This window comes from Triturus cristatus, chromosome 11 (assembly GCF_964204655.1).
Source record: "Triturus cristatus chromosome 11, aTriCri1.1, whole genome shotgun sequence".
Classification (NCBI taxonomy): domain Eukaryota; kingdom Metazoa; phylum Chordata; class Amphibia; order Caudata; family Salamandridae; genus Triturus; species Triturus cristatus.
In genome coordinates, this window is record NC_140594.1 from 130280108 (window position 1) to 130296205 (window position 16098).

The 16098-nt window shown below is 46.9% G+C and overlaps 1 long non-coding RNA gene across 1 annotated transcript in view; it reads right to left on the reverse strand.

Annotated features, from left to right (window-relative positions):
- Nucleotides 1-362: 362 nt before the first annotated feature.
- The window catches only part of LOC146783508 (uncharacterized), a 114505-nt gene continuing 98769 nt past the window's right edge, over nucleotides 363-16098 (reverse strand). The window contains exons 3-4 of the long non-coding RNA XR_014970532.1: nucleotides 1410-1696; nucleotides 363-1037 (exon numbers count right to left, since the gene is read on the reverse strand). This is a non-coding gene — a long non-coding RNA (uncharacterized LOC146783508). The remainder of the gene's footprint in view (nucleotides 1038-1409; nucleotides 1697-16098) is intronic.

Sequence of the window (16098 nt, forward strand, 5' to 3'; positions counted from 1 at the left end):
TGGACAAATTTACCTTTCTGGAGGCAGTCGTATTTTAGACATTGGAATTCAAACAATTTTGACTCTTCAACTATGGTTTCATTCACCACGACTGACTTCTTCACTTTTTGATTTCCTTTTTTATGTTCGCCCTGTTTAATTTCTTCATGTTTAGTTCAATAAATTCACAACTCAAAAACTCATAGACACGTATTGTTTATCTCAACTTTATCAATGCATTTGTTTCTTTCCATCATATCTTTACAATGACAAAAATCAAATGATTATGTAAACATAGATAATTTGCAAGTAGGTAATGTTTTACGCAAGTTTCCAACCATGACTCCCCAAAAAATATACAATAAAATCATCTATTACTATTGACCAATGATTGTCCATCAACATTTATACTAACATAACAATCCATACATGACACTAATACTCAGTGACAGTTTTCACATTTCCAGTTCCAGACTTGCCAGCATGGAAGAAGGGGATATATCAAAAACAATCAGATTGAATAGGCAAATTATCATTGATTCATGTCATTAGCTTGAGCCAGATCTTCTGGCTCACATAAGGAATCCCACATCAATAGACACAAACAAGGCAGTACTATATTTTGTAGATAAAGGATTATTCCAATCCACTGTTCCAGTATCTATTGGAATGTCACAACCAAGTTTCAGTAGTGTGCCACAAGACGCATGTCCTACAGTGATGAAACACATCAACAGCTATATACGCTTTACACACAAATGGGATTTTGCCAATCTGAAGGAACATTAGCATGATTTGGCTCCACTACCACGTGTGGTTTGAGCTAATGTAGCACACATTTTGCCTTAGTGCCAACACACGACAGAGAACACGTCCATTGTAATCTTCAAGTCTTCCATTCAATCATAGTGCAAGTTGCCTTGGTACACGATTTGTACACCCAAAGTCGGTGTTTCCCAGGATCAACCCATGTTCCCTTTGTACCTCGAAACATCACCATATACCTTCAAATGTCACAACTCTGAAATGTCCAAATGAAGATGACATGGTGAAAGAACCTAAGACAGATCCAAACAAAAAGATTACCAATCAAACATAACATAATAGACACATTAAAAAATCAACGTTTGGAGGACATAGTTTCACAAAACAATCACAGATACACAATGTAACTGAACACAGCAGTCAATGTGTTACAAGTTTTATCAACAAACATCTTACACCTGAATTTCCCTGAACTTGCCCTTCCTAACAAAGTAACACCACAAACTTCTCTCATCATCACATCAATAGTTGGTGTAACGGTGAAAGTAATAACATGTAAAGATATGCTTACACTCATGAGAAAAATGTATCAATGACATCGTGATGTAAGTCAGCTCCTTCCTCTTCACCACTATTATCTTTATTTGGCATTTCAGGATCCTCACCTGGTGGCTCTTCATGGTTTCCATCCTCTGCGATGTAAGGGATGTTTTGTCGCAGAGCAATGTTGTGGTGCATGCAGCAGGCCACGGTGATTAGGCACACCTTATTGGGTGAGTAGAGGAGGGCTCCACCAGTTTTGGCCAGACAAATCTGGCCTCTAGGAGCCTGAATGCCCGCTCCGCTGGCTGCGGTGTTCTTCTGTGGGCCTCATTAAAGTGGACTTCCCCATGTGTTGTTGAATTCCTCAGTGGTGCAAACAACCATGGTGGGTTGGGATAAGCTGAGTATTCTAGATGGAAGACAAAAAAAGTACCCAAAAATGTAACACAATTTCAGATTATTCAACTAGAAATTCCCCAAACAATATTATGAAAGATTGTAGTGACCAACAAGCCAGGCCCTCTCAGGTCCAAGTTGTGACATTTGCAGTGTTATGGAGCTGTTCCATAGTACAAAGGAATCATGGGCCAAGCCGGGAAATGATGCTCACAGAGGCTTGTGATGTACAAATCTGGTAAGCAGACAACTTGCACGTTGATTGAATGGAAGTATTTCCTATTCCGGTACCTGTTCTCTGGCGTGTGGTGACAATAAGGTAATATATTTGTGCCATCAATTGCTCCAACCCCATTTGGTAGGCGACCCAAACTGTAAAAAAGTGTCCCTTCACATTGGCAAAATCCTGCTGCAGCGGAACCCAGATGAAGCTGTTGTGTCTCATCATTGCATTTATAATCTCTTTAAGCACACCACTGAAAGTTGGTTGTGATATTCCACCAGATACTGCCACAGTGTATTGGAAGGATCCTGTGGCCACAAAATTAAGTATTGCTATGAGTTTGAAAATTGCAGTGGTGTAACTAACGCCCCTGCAGCCCCTGCAGTGTGGGGGTCCCGAGCACCAGGGCCTCCCCTCAGAACAGTACCTTAGCCAGAGAGATCATGAGTGATTCTGGAGGGGGGCCCAACCATGTATTTTGCAGGGGGGGTCCCTTAAAGTTTCCTTACACCACTGCACAATTGATGTAATAGATGTGGGATTTCTGTTGTGAGGCTAAATATCTGGCTCTGACTGATGACATAAATCCAGTATATTTTGCCTACTCAATCTGAACCGCTTGGTTATATCCCTTTCTTCCATGGTGGCAAGGTCTGGAAATGGGCGGTACACCTATCGCTGTCTTCCCATCACTCTCCTAGGCTTCATTTATCTGTATTGGAAAAACATCTGAGCATTGTTCATATTTTCCACAGCAACATATTTGATAATTAATCCTAAAGTCATGTAGTTCTGAAAATATATATGGTTTTACTACATATTTTAATCAAACATTTGCTTTTTGGCCTTTATTCTTCACAAATGACATTTATAGCCCAAAATAAATAAAAAATGTGTAAATAATAAATTTCAAATGTATTACTTATACATTTCTTTTTTTTAAACTTTTTTTTCCCTCCATAAATACAGTCAATGGAGGTGTAAACAACTCCGCACAACCATCGCATTTCATCACAGTAACTTACTACATATAACTGTTTATTTAAAAAGAAATCAGTGTCCATCGAAGTTTGAATATGTAAACAAACTACCCCCATTTCGAGTGATGGTGACACACCTATCAGTCACAAACAAACTATTTTGAACTTCTAAAATGGCGGGTGCCTGACCTCGCCGATAGGACAATTGGAATCAGACGGGCGTAGAGGAAATTGTCTCGTAGCGGGCGGTAAACTCCATGACGGACACAGCCATAGGCTAACTTTGTTGAAAGTAACATACGTAGGCCAATGGCTGTGTCCGTCTCTGCTAAAAATTGTGTACATGTATGAGGCATTTGGAAAAAAGCTCACTTGCTTCCTAACTTTGACTTTGCTGCCATCAAGACTTCCTCCACTTTTGCTGCTGTTTGTCAATTCCAGTCAATTCAGAAGAAACTTTATTCGGCCAACATAGGCCATAAAAGTAGATTAAACACATAATAAATGAATACTAAAACTGATTGTTACATAAAATTAAATGGACAGACCAATATTTCATAAAGCTCTTTCAGACAATCAGGAGGTATGTTACTCAGGAGGCACAAAGATTCAACTTTGAGCAAACCTATTGGGTGCAAGATAGTACAGTACATATATCTCTATATTTCTCTCTCTTTATATACATATCTATCTATCTATCTATCTATCTATCTATCTATCTATCTATCTATCTATCTATCTATCTATCTATCTATCTATCTATCTATCTATCTATCTATCTATCTATCTATCTATCTATCTATCTATCTATCTATCTATCTATCTATCTATCTATCTATCTATCTATCTATCTGATGTATCTATCTGTTTGAGTCACTTCTTTCTTGGATATATATATATATATATATACATATCACCACAACTCGCCCACAATCCGTATGCTTTTCCGGAAAGACGAGGCAAACCCAAATTCTGTGAATGAAGATTTATTTCGTGCCCAGCACCGCCGCCATTACGCGTTTCAGCTCCGCAAGAGCCTTGATCACATGATACACCACATGATTGTCATTACACCTTTTAAAGAGACAATACACTGGGAGGGACGGCGTACTCTGCCGCGTCATAGTAATAGACATAGAAAACATCTTTGCCTAATGCATCGTGATTCCCTTAATAACTGTATAAATACAAGTTTGTTATTTTGAAAATACAGTTTTTTGTAGTATAAACATAGTACTACATGTGCAAAATACTGCTAAGTGCAAAAAAGTGCAAATGTTATGGTCTGAATATCAAAACGCAATACATCGTCAAATGAGATATGAATAAATAAATAAATATATAAATATATTCATAAAAAAATTCACATATGGTTAAAAGACAGGATTAAAAAACAGGGTTTAAATAAACACTCATATTTTTATATAAAAAAATCCTAATACATATAATAGTGGTTTTAAAGGAACCATCTATATATAACCTTATTGACACATGATTGAAGACAAGCTACATTGTTGTATTATTGGTTTCCATAATGGATTATTGCACATAGCGAGACACTAGTAGCAAATTAAAACTAGAATCTACCTGGTGTCATCTTTAAATGGTGTAGGGTAACCTATAAGTGCAAAATTGTGCTATAAATAACATGAATCATAAAATTGTATGTGTAAAGAAAGTAAAAAAAGAAAATCTTATATTATCATAGGTTAAAAGGAACAGAGAAAAGAGGGAGCGCTAGTGATTCAGTGGTCAATAGACAACAGGATTGAATGTTGATAGAAATCAGTATATCATAAGTGAGTAAAAAAATCCTCACTAAAATTCAATCCATTTGGAATCTTACTGTCTAATTGGATTATATATCGTGTTTCAAGTTTTCTTAACAAAGAATCACGATTACCACCTCTCCTTAGAGGAGGGACTGAGTCAATCAAAAAATATTTGAGTTCACTAGATCTCCTAGAATGTGTTTCATCAAAATGACGTGCTACTGGATAACTGGAGTCCCCATGGTTGATGGCTCGAATATGCTGCAGAATTCTTTTATGTGCTTGCAGTTTTGTACTGCCCACGTAGCATAAGCCACATGGGCATTCCAGTACATAAATAACAAATTCTGTTTTGCAAGTGAGTTTTTTATCAATTTTGGTCATCCTGTCACTCCATGGTGTGGTGTACTCTGTTTTGTTAATCCCGTGTTTACATGCCTTGCAACTAGCACACTTTATGAAACCTTTACTAGTGGATAACCACGTTGTGTTATCTACCAATTCAGGGCTGCTACTGACCAATTGATCCCTCATAGAGCGTGCCTTTCTAAAGGTCAAATTGGGTGATCGACACAAGGTGTCCCCCAAAATTGGATCACTTTTGACCAACGCCCAATTCCTAGTTACAATTCTTCTTATAGTATGCTGTTGTTGACTATATGTCAGAATTAATCTGGGTGATTCTGAGGTATTAGGGTCAATAATCTGATTACTGGATGGTTTTTTGGTTAGTGCCTTAGTCCTGCCCTGATTATTGGCTTTGGATATAGCTGTATCTATCATTTTCGTGGTATATCCCCGATTCAAGAACCGTTCTCGGCATTCTGATTGTGCCTTGAAACAATCCAAATCAGTGGTACATATTCTTCTGATGCGCAGCATCTCCCCAAAGGGGATACTGTGAATCAGGTGTGCAGGGTGATGACTAGTTGCATGTAGAAGGGAGTTTCCAGCAGTCATTTTCCTATGGAGTCTAGAGTATAGGTGGTTATCAAGGACAAATAGCTCAACATCAAGGAAACAAATACTATTGCAACTTATTTGACCTGAAAATTCAAGATTCAAATCATTGTTGTTGATGTCATCAATAAATTGGAGAGCCCCAATCTCCGGGCCCTTCCAAATGATCAAGAGATCGTCAATGTACCTGTACCAACGGATTATGTGGTTGCAAACAACCTCTTGAAACGATGCCATGAGGACCCGCTCCTCCCAAAGTCCCATATGCAAACAAGCATAGCTCGGGGAGAAACAGGCCCCCATCGCAACGCCTCTAATCTGCTGGTAGACAATTTTTTGAAATAAAAAGAAGTTGTTTTCTAGGCACATGTGTTAGACCTGTCAGCCCTTTGGGTGGTCCCTCCTCATCATTATTTATTTTGTCCCACTTTTGCCTCAAGCCCTGTTGGTATTTTTCCTTTTTGGGAACCACCAGACTTTTTAGTATTGATGCAGATTCAGGGAGCCATTTTAGCTACCCCTGGAACTTCTGTCTGAGGGCCTGGAGCACAAAATGGTGGCCACCTGTGACATCACCAGCACCCACTGGAACCTACTAGAACCTTCTGCAACATTCTGGAGCCCTGTGACAGTTGGAGGCGGTTTAGAATGTTGGGAAGCTAAGACAGAGAGTTGGCAGTTGGAGCTGGCAGTTGGCACCTGACTGGTGAAGAGAGAGCAGCAGAAACCTGAAGGAGGAAGGAGTGAGGCAGCAGGGGTGGAAACTTGTGCCTGGAGTGGGGTCCATAAACCCACCCTTGATACTAGTCCCTACTGACTGAGCCCAGCCTGGAGCCCTGTGTGGGAAGAAGCAAGAAAAACCATCTTAAGGACCTGGACAGCAGGAACAGGCCTTAGAAGCAAAGAACAGCAAAGTCCTGACCTGATTATTGGTTTTCCTGGAGTCCGACGTCGAGAAGCCTAGAGACCCGGAGCCCGAGGTGGAGAAGCGGCGCTGACTGGAAAAGCAGACGTCGTACCCGGAGCCGCCAGAGGTCGAGAGAGGGTGCCGACGGAGGTCGTAGAGAGTACCAGAGGTCGAGGAGGAAGTCACCCGAGGTCGAGTGAGCGGCGTCGACGGGGGAGTGAAGTCCGCCCTCCGGAGTCGCCGGAGACCGAGGTGAAGCGTGCCGGAGGTCGGGAGTGGAGATCGCACTCCGGAGTCGCCGGAACCTGAGGAGAGGAGCACCGGAGGTCGGGAGTGGAGGTCGCACTCCGGAGTCGCCGGAACCTGAGGAGAGGAGCACCGGAGGTCGGGAGTGGGGATCGCACTCCGGAGCCGCCGGAAGTCGACATCGAGCCAAGGCCGGCCGACGTCATCGAAACTGAGGTCGCCATCGGACCGGAGCCGCCCGAAGTCGACATCGAGCCAAGACTGCCCGACGTCATCGAATCGGAGGTCGAGATCGAGCCGAGGCCGCCGACATCGAACCGGAACCGCCTACCGGCATCGTCAAGAACTGACATTGCGCCGAGGCCGCCGACATCGAACCGGAACCGCCTCACGGTGTCGACACGACTCCAGCGGCGTCGGAGCTTCAGAAAAAGGGCAGTAAGTGGAAAAGAGGGCGCCTAAGGCCCTGTGGAATCCTGAGAGACTACCCTAGGGGCTAGAGAGGTGCTGGAACCAGCTTGATTGTGCCAGGGGTGAGCTGAGACTAATTCAGAGGGGTTGTGTAGAGTGAGGGAGCCAGGTCTCTAGAATTCCCCCCCTTGATCTACCTCAGTTTAGGCCTCAGCCTTGTCCAAGCCAGGGAGTAGACACCCTCAAGCCATCCATCTAACCACAAGCTGTGACTGGGCCAAATCAGCCCATAGAAATCTAAATGTGATCTGATTCTATGAGTGTCACTGTCAGCTTTTAATTATTTATAGAGAGCACTGTATTTATTGTATTTAACCTATTTATTGCTTCACTGTATTTATTGTTCCACAGTATTTATTGTCGCACAATATTTATTGGCTTGCAGTATTAATTGCCTCAGAATATTTAATTGCCTGTATGTATTGCACTTATATTTATGCCTTAATTATTTATGATCACCCCTATTTATTGAATCATTAAGACAGTATTTATTTGACCGGCACTATTTAAAAAGCCTTGTATATTGTGATTGTGTTATTATTTATTTAATCAGCAACTAAGAGAAAAAGAAGATAAAGAAAGATATTTTCATAATTTTTACGGTGTAGAGTCGTTTTTGGAACGGATGCACGCATGGTTATTGTATGGGTATGTCGTATGCTTAGCACGGTGCCTGATTCCTGACCACTCGAGCCAAGCTACCACTGTGTATGTCCTGGAAAGACCCCGTTACCACCAACTTCTTCAGGTGTGGGAGTGGAGAATTTCCAACATAATTGGTGTTCAGTGGTGGGATAGAGCTGTGCCTACGTATACTCAACAATAACTGTGGGTAGTCCATAGGCCTACACCGGGAGTTTTCTCAAAGCGGCCTTCCTAATTGTGAGTTTTTGTTTTTCCAAATTTACTCTGGTGGTGGGAGGAGGTATTATATAAGGTACCCCCCTGCATAGTTACTGCAAATAACTGTCCTCTGACCTGAGTGGGCAAGATGGAGTTTGTACTGGAGAATTTAGAAACGTACACTGTGGCCCAACTCAGGGAGTTTTGTCAGCGGGAGGGGGTGTATTGTCCCCCAGGAGCAAAGAAGGGTGCACTCCAAACCAGCTTAAGGGCTTGGGGGGAGGCACGACGAGAAAGCAAGGCTGAGGAGGAGGACAGGGATAGAGAGCCCGACAGTGAGGGAGCTGGTTTGTACCAACCTGAGGTGGGGAACCTGTCAGCGGGGCCCAGGACACTTTCCAGGAAGGGCAGCAGTGCCTCTAGCGGTGGCTTGTCTGAAGTGGAGTTAACAGACCGGAGGGAGAAAAGACAGCTCACATGGGACTTAGCAAGGCTGGAGAAGGAGAAGGAGGAACAGAGGATGGCTCATGAGATAAGGCTGAAAGAGATAGATCTTCAGATCCTGAGAATCGGGGCACACCCTGTACCTAACGGTGGCAGCGAAGAACGAGAGTACACCAGGGAACCCAAACCCTACCTGCCAAAGGACATAGTAGCTAGCTATGGGGTGGGTGACGATATCGCCAAGTGGCTAGCGGCCTATGAGGTCTCGTTAAGGGCCCATGGGGTTCCAGAGAAGTACTGGGGAGGGGGATTGTACAAGTACATGCCTCCAGCTGGTAGGGATGCATTATTGGCCCTCGAGGAGGATGAGCAGACCCACTACCCCACCATGAAACTGGCGCTCATAAGAAAGTTTGGACTAACACCCGAGAAGTACAGACAGAAGTTCAGGGGTAGTCACAAACTGGGCACACAGAATTGGGTGGACTTCCTGGACTATGCAAAGAAGGCACTAGAGGGTTGGATTCAGGGCAGTGAAGTGAGGAACTACGAGGGGTTGTTTGATCTAGTACTGAAGGAACACCTGCTCGAGAAATGTTTCCCTGAACTGCGTCAACACCTGGTGGATAGCAAGCTGACCAGTCCCCGGAAGCTTGCTGAGGAGGCGGACATTTGGGCTAGTACCCGGGTGTCCACAAGGGGGACTGGAGGGGATACTCAAAAGGCCGGACAGGGTGCCCCCCAGAAGAAAGAGGGAGGGGAAGAGAAAAAGGAGTTCTCCAAAGGCCCCCAAAATAACTTCCAAGGAAAGGGAACAGGATTCACCCCTAGGGCTAACCCACCCAGAAACCCTAATCCTGGCCAGAGTCAGCAGCCAAGGGTTGTCCATTGCTACGAGTGCGGTGGCGTTGGACACTATAAGGGAGATCCGAAGTGCCTGAAACGACCACCCCCTCCCATTGGAGGAAAGACCCCCGGAGTAGCTAGTGCAGTGCTCGGGGAGGAGATGCCCTTAACTAAGGGAAGGGAGTGGGCGGGTGTCACTTTAGTGTCCCTGGGAGAACGGGAGATGGTTCCTAAGATCCAGGTGCCCGCAAATACTGTAAAGTATGGGCAGTGGGTCACCATCAACGGCCAAAGAGGGGAGGCTCTGAGAGACACAGGAGCCAGTTTGACTATGGTACGTAGCCAACTGGTGTCTCCAGAGCAGGTAATTCCCGATGTACTCCACCCAGCCGCGATGGCTAACGGCAGAACGGGCCACTATCCAGTGGCCGAGGTTCCCTTTGAATGGGGGGGGGGTTGCAGGTTCACTTCAAGTTGCCGTAAGCCCTGCCGTGCCAGTTGATTGTCTGCTGGGGAATGACATGGAGCACAATGCTTGGAAGGAGGTGGAATACCGGACTCATACTGAGATGCTGGGTACACCTGACTGGGCCTGTGTGAGCACAGGGTCCGCGACTACCCGGAGAGGGAGTTCGTTTCGGCTGGAGCCTGGAACAAAGGCCCAGCCAGCTGCCTGTCAAGGGAAGAACCGAGGACAGGAGGAGCCTGCCTCGGCGTCCACACCCCGTAGGACGGATAGGCCACAGGAGGTGGTGGACCAGGAGTCTGCGGTGGGGGACGTTACCAAACTGGAGGACCTACCCATCCCGGCCGAGTGGCACGTGGAGGGAGGCCCGTCCAGGGAGGAATTCTGCCAGGGCCAGAGGGAGTGCCCTACCCTTGAGGGGCTAAGGCGTCAGGCCCAAGCCCAGGCAGCAGGGAACGTTGAAGGGAACTACAGTGTTTACTGGGAGGATGGCCTCCTCTACAGTGAACCCAAGGCACCCCTACACGGATCGTCACGAGCCTTGGTAGTCCCTCAACGTTATCGAGCCTTCCTTCTGGAGTTGGCTCACGAGATCCCATTGGCAGGACACCTGGGGCAAGACAAGACCTTCGCCCGTCTTGTCCCACACTTTTATTGGCCTCAGATGAAAGTGTCGTCCGATACCTACTGCCGGACATGTGTGTCTTGCCAAGCCAGTGGGAAAACAGGGGTGAAGCTGAAAGCTCCCCTGGAACCACTTCCTGTCGTTAGCACCCCCTTTGAAAGGGTGGGCATCGACATTGTGGGTCTGTTAGATCCGCCAACGTCAGCTGGTCACAGGTTTATCCTGGTCCTGGTGGATCATGCCACACGGTACCCAGAGGCAATACCTCTGAGGACCATAACAGCACCTGTTGTGGCTAGGGCCCTAATGGGAATCTTTACCCGAGTGGGTTTTCCCAAGGAAGTTGTGTCCGACAGGGGGACCAACTTCATGTCAGCGTACATGCGGGCGATGTGGAAGGAGTGTGGAGTGACCTACCGGTTCACAACTCCTTACCACCCCCAGACCAATGGTCTGGTGGAGAGGTTTAACAAAACCTTGAAGGGCATGATCAGAAGTCTGCCTGAAAGCCTGCGGAGGAAATGGGACGTCCTCCTACCCTGTCTACTCTTTTCTTACAGGGAAGTGCCACAGAAGGGAGTGGGCTTCAGCCCCTTCGAGCTTCTGTATGGGCACCCTGTACGTGGACCTCTCAACCTGGTGAGAGACGGATGGGAAAGAACTCCCAGAAAGCTTCCCCAGGACGTGGTGAGCTACATGCTGGCCTTCCGGAGCCAAATGGCTAAGTTGTGGAAGCAAGCTTCTGACAACTTGGAAGCCAGCCAAGCAGTGATGAAGGCGTGGTATGACCACAATGCTCACCCGGTGGAGTTGGAGCCTGGCCAGAAGGTGTGGGTGATCGAACCAGGAGAGCTTAGCGCCCTCCAGGATCGCTGGTCAGGACCCTTTGAGGTGTTGGAGAAGAAGGGTAAGGCTACCTACTTGGTGGATCTTAAAACCCCTCGTCAGCCCCTACGGGTGCTGCACGCCAACCGCCTCAAACCCCACCACGAGAGGCCCGAAGTCATCTTGATGATGGTGACTGACAGAGCAGAGGACGTGGAAAGCCAGCCTCTCCCTGATTTGTTTGCGTCTCAAGAGAAGGATGGGTCGGTGGAGGGAGTGATTCTCTCCCCATCTCTAACTCCTGAACAGCGGGAGGACTGCCGCCAGGTCCTGGGACAGTACTCTTTGTTGTTCTCCCTTGTCCCGGGTAGGACTCACCTGTGTGTCCATGACGTGGACACAGGAGACAGCCCACCTGTGAAGTCCAAGATCTACCGGATGTCAGACAAGGTGAAGGCCAGCATTCACAGTGAAGTCACTAAGATGCTGGAGCTAGGAGTGATCGAACCTTCTAGCAGCCCCTGGTCCAGTCCGGTGGTGTTAGTACCAAAAGCTGCACCACCGGGTGCCCAACCGGAACTGAGGTTCTGTGTGGACTACCGGGGACTGAATTCAGTGACCAAAACTGATGCTCATCCGATCCCTAGGGCGGATGAATTGATTGACCGGCTGGGAGCTGCCCAATATCTAAGTACCTTTGACCTTACTTCTGGGTACTGGCAGATCTCTTTGACTGATGGAGCAAGGGAAAGGTCAGCCTTCTCCACGCCCAATGGCCACTACCAGTTCTGTGTGATGCCCTTTGGGCTCAAGAACGCACCTGCCACGTTTCAGCGCCTGGTAAACCAGATCCTCACCGGAATGGAGAGTTTCTCTGCTGCTTATCTGGATGACATAGCCGTCTTCAGTAACAGCTGGGAGGATCACTTGCGTCACCTGCAAGCTGTTCTCCAGGCCCTGAGACAAGCTGGATTGACGATCAAGGCCAGCAAGTGCCAGATCGGGCAGGGGTCGGTAGTGTACCTTGGACACTTGGTGGGTAGGGGAGCGGTGCAACCCCTCCAGGCGAAGATCGAGGCCATCATGGCCTGGGAACCCCCCAAGACACAGACTGAGGTCCGAGCTTTTCTGGGCCTCACGGGATACTACCGCCGCTTCGTGAAGGGGTACGGTACCATCATAGCCCCCCTCACGGAGCTCACGTCCAAGAAACAACCTCGACGGGTAGTCTGGACGGAGGCTTGTCAGCAGGCCTTTGTGAGACTGAAGAAAGCCATGTGCGAGGCCCCGGTCTTAAGGGCCCCAGACTTTTCCAAGGAGTTCATTGTTCAGACAGATGCATCAGAACATGGCATTGGGGCAGTGTTATCGCAACTCAATGAAGAGGGTCTGGATCAACCCGTGGTCTTCCTATCCCGGAGACTACTTCCCAGGGAACAGAAGTGGAGTGCAATAGAGCGTGAAGCCTTTGCAGTGGTATGGGCTCTGAAGAAGTTGCGGCCATACCTGTTTGGCTCGCACTTCCTGGTTCAGACCGACCACAGACCCCTTCGTTGGCTGATGCAGATGAAGGGGGAGAATCCCAAGTTGTTGAGGTGGTCTATCTCCCTACAGGGAATGGACTTTCAGGTGGAACATCGGCCTGGAGTGGACCACGCCAATGCAGACGGTCACTCAAGGTATTTCCGCCTTAGTGATGAGAACTCCCAAGGGGTTGGGTAGCTCTCCCCACTTTCAGCTGGGGGGGACGCGTGTTAGACCTGTCAGCCCTTTGGGTGGTCCCTCCTCATCATTATTTATTTTGTCCCACTTTTGCCTCAAGCCCTGTTGGTATTTTTCCTTTTTGGGAACCACCAGACTTTTTAGTATTGATGCAGATTCAGGGAGCCATTTTAGCTACCCCTGGAACTTCTGTCTGAGGGCCTGGAGCACAAAATGGTGGCCACCTGTGACATCACCAGCACCCACTGGAACCTACTAGAACCTTCTGCAACATTCTGGAGCCCTGTGACAGTTGGAGGCGGTTTAGAATGTTGGGAAGCTAAGACAGAGAGTTGGCAGTTGGAGCTGGCAGTTGGCACCTGACTGGTGAAGAGAGAGCAGCAGAAACCTGAAGGAGGAAGGAGTGAGGCAGCAGGGGTGGAAACTTGTGCCTGGAGTGGGGTCCATAAACCCACCCTTGATACTAGTCCCTACTGACTGAGCCCAGCCTGGAGCCCTGTGTGGGAAGAAGCAAGAAAAACCATCTTAAGGACCTGGACAGCAGGAACAGGCCTTAGAAGCAAAGAACAGCAAAGTCCTGACCTGATTATTGGTTTTCCTGGAGTCCGACGTCGAGAAGCCTAGAGACCCGGAGCCCGAGGTGGAGAAGCGGCGCTGACTGGAAAAGCAGACGTCGTACCCGGACCTGCCAGAGGTCGAGAGAGGGCGCCGACGAAGGTCGTAGAGAGTACCAGAGGTCGAGGAGGAAGTCACCCGAGGTCGAGTGAGCGGCGTCGACGGGGGAGTGAAGTCCGCCCTCCGGAGTCGCCGGAGACCGAGGTGAAGCGTGCCGGAGGTCGGGAGTGGAGATCGCACTCCGGAGTCGCCGGAACCTGAGGAGAGGAGCACCGGAGGTCGGGAGTGGAGGTCGCACTCCGGAGTCGCCGGAACCTGAGGAGAGGAGCACCGGAGGTCGGGAGTGGGGATCGCACTCCGGAGCCGCCGGAAGTCGACATCGAGCCAAGGCCGGCCGACGTCATCGAAACTGAGGTCGCCATCGGACCGGAGCCGCCCGAAGTCGACATCGAGCCAAGACTGCCCGACGTCATCGAATCGGAGGTCGAGATCGAGCCGAGGCCGCCGACATCAAACCGGAACCGCCTACCGGCGTCGTCAAGAACTGACATTGCGCCGAGGCCGCCGACATCGAACCGGAACCGCCTCACGGCGTCGACACGACTCCAGCGGCGTCGGAGCTTCAGAAAAAGGGCAGTAAGTGGAATAGAGGGCGCCTAAGGCCCTGTGGAATCCTGAGAGACTACCCTAGGGGCTAGAGAGGTGCTGGAACCAGCTTGATTGTGCCAGGGGTGAGCTGAGACTAATTCAGAGGGGTTGTGTAGAGTGAGGGAGCCAGGTCTCTAGAATTCCCCCCCTTGATCTACCTCAGTTTAGGCCTCAGCCTTGTCCAAGCCAGGGAGTAGACACCCTCAAGCCATCCATCTAACCACAAGCTGTGACTGGGCCAAATCAGCCCATAGAAATCTAAATGTGATCTGATTCTATGAGTGTCACTGTCAGCTTTTAATTATTTATTGAGAGCACTGTATTTATTGTTTTTAACCTATTTATTGCTTCACTGTATTTATTGTTCCACAGTATTTATTGTCGCACAATATTTATTGGCTTGCAGTATTAATTGCCTCAGAATATTTAATTGCCTGTATGTATTGCACTTATATTTATGCCTTAATTATTTATGATCACCCCTATTTATTGAATCATTAAGACAGTATTTATTTGACCGGCACTATTTAAAAAGCCTTGTATATTGTGATTGTGTTATTATTTATTTAATCAGCAACTAAGAGAAAAAGAAGATAAAGAAAGATATTTTCATAATTTTTACGGTGTAGAGTCGTTTTTGGAACGGATGCACGCATGGTTATTGTATGGGTATGTCGTATGCTTAGCACGGTGCCTGATTCCTGACCACTCGAGCCAAGCTACCACTGTGTATGTCCTGGAAAGACCCCGTTATCACCAACCTCTTCAGGTGTGGGAGTGGAGAATTTCCAACATAATTGGTGTTCAGTGGTGGGATAGAGCTGTGCCTACGTATACTCAACAATAACTGTGGGTAGTCCATAGGCCTACACCGGGAGTTTTCTCAAAGCGGCCTTCCTAATTGGGGAAGAAACAGGCCCCCATCGCAACGCCTCTAATCTGCTGGTAGACAATTTTTTGAAATAAAAAGAAGTTGTTTTCTAGGCACATGGAAATGATTGATCACAGTAACTTACTACATATAACTGTTTATTTAAAAAGAAATCAGTGTCCATCGAAGTTTGAATATGGAAACAAACTAGCCCCATTTCGAGTGATGGTGACACACCTATCAGTCACAAACAAACTATTTTGAACTTCTAAAATGGCGGGTGCCTGACCTCGCCGATAGGACAATTGGAATCAGACGGGCGCAGAGGAAATTGTCTCGTAGCGGGCGGTAAACTCCATGACGGACACAGCCATAGGCTAACTTTGTTGAAAGTAACATACGTAGGCCAATGGCTGTGTCCGTCTCTGCTAACAATTGTGTACATGTATGAGGCATTTGGAAAAAAGCTCACTTGCTTCCTAACTTTGACTTTGCTGCCATCAAGACTTCCTCCACTTTTGCTGCTGTTTGTCAATTCCAGTCAATTCAGAAGAAACTTTATTCGGCCAACATAGGCCATAAAAGTAGATTAAACACATAATAAATGAATACTAAAACTGATTGTTACATAAAATTAAAAGGACAGACCAATATTTCATAAAGCTCTTTCAGACAATCAGGAGGTATGTTACTCAGGAGGCACAAAGATTCAACTTTGAGCAAACCTATTGGGTGCAAGATAGTACAGTACATATATCTCTATATTTCTCTCTCTTTATATACATATCTATCTATCTATCTATCTATCTATCTATCTATCTATCTATCTATCTATCTATCTATCTATCTATCTATCTATCTATCTATCTATCTATCTATCTATCTATCTATCTATCTATCTATCTATCTATCTATCTATCTATCTATCTATCTATCTATCCATCTATCTAT